General features: G+C 41.4%; 1 non-coding gene across 1 annotated transcript; it reads right to left on the minus strand.

The window, feature by feature from the left end:
- Positions 1 to 333: 333 nt before the first annotated feature.
- On the minus strand, positions 334 to 407 carry TRNAN-GUU (transfer RNA asparagine (anticodon GUU)). Its single transcript has one exon. It is a non-coding gene; the product is annotated as a tRNA-Asn (tRNA).
- Positions 408 to 928: the final 521 nt, after the last annotated feature.

A 928-nucleotide genomic window follows, 5' to 3' on the forward strand; every position in this document is an offset into this window, starting at 1 on the left:
ACATAATGTGTGTATCTTGTACCCATTTGCATGTATATAGTGAACATCTGGAGTGGTCATAAGGTATCTTAAATGTTTGACTTCTGCGTTTGCCTTTCAAGGGTTCTTCTTAACCTCCGGTGTGATCTTATGATGTAGCATGGGGCTCTACCTTTGTTGAGGTTTCCAGTGAAACTCACAGAAGCTAGTAATGATGAATTACATATGACGTATATAACTTTTGGAGGTTTACAGTTAGTTATTTTTGAGATTACATACAGTTTTTGATTAACTCGTGTGCCTGTTTAAAAGTGAAGTTTCTTGTAAGTTTTGGAGTTGTCTCACATAAAGATTCGCCCCCGGGTGGGCTCGAACCACCAACCTCTCGGTTAACAGCCGAACGCGCTAACCTATTGTGCCACGGAGGCCTGAAAATATCACATCTTATGGCTGACTTGGAGACGGGTGCTTGTGGCACTGACTGTTTTAGATAACATATAGGAGTTATGTGTAGCTGGAGAGGATACAGTGTTCGTATTCAAAGCCAAGTTTAGAGAAGGACTTATGTTGCTCTTGAGGATTACTCCTTGTGGAAATACACACAAAATATTGGAATTTCATCTGATCAACCGGGATGATTATCATTACATTATTCCTGTTTGGCAGTCACGTAATGACGCAGACCATCTCTTACCTTCTCATCCATAGTTCATGATAATGTTTCGTCTGTAGCTGGGATATTTCCAGGTTTCCTTGGCAAAAGAGATTAATGAGTTAGGAGGTTCACCGAAGGGTTAGTGATTCAAGCTTATCCAGGAACGTCCCTTGATTATAAGAACGTTTGCCAGGAACCTCAACATCTCACCACAGACCGTACCACTCGGAAATCTAATGCGTCACTAGGCAATCTAGTGTTTCACATGATTACTGTGTGGCCGATGACATCTCA

The sequence above is a fragment of the Panulirus ornatus genome, chromosome 9 (genome assembly GCF_036320965.1).
Source record: "Panulirus ornatus isolate Po-2019 chromosome 9, ASM3632096v1, whole genome shotgun sequence".
Classification (NCBI taxonomy): Eukaryota; Metazoa; Arthropoda; class Malacostraca; order Decapoda; family Palinuridae; genus Panulirus; species Panulirus ornatus.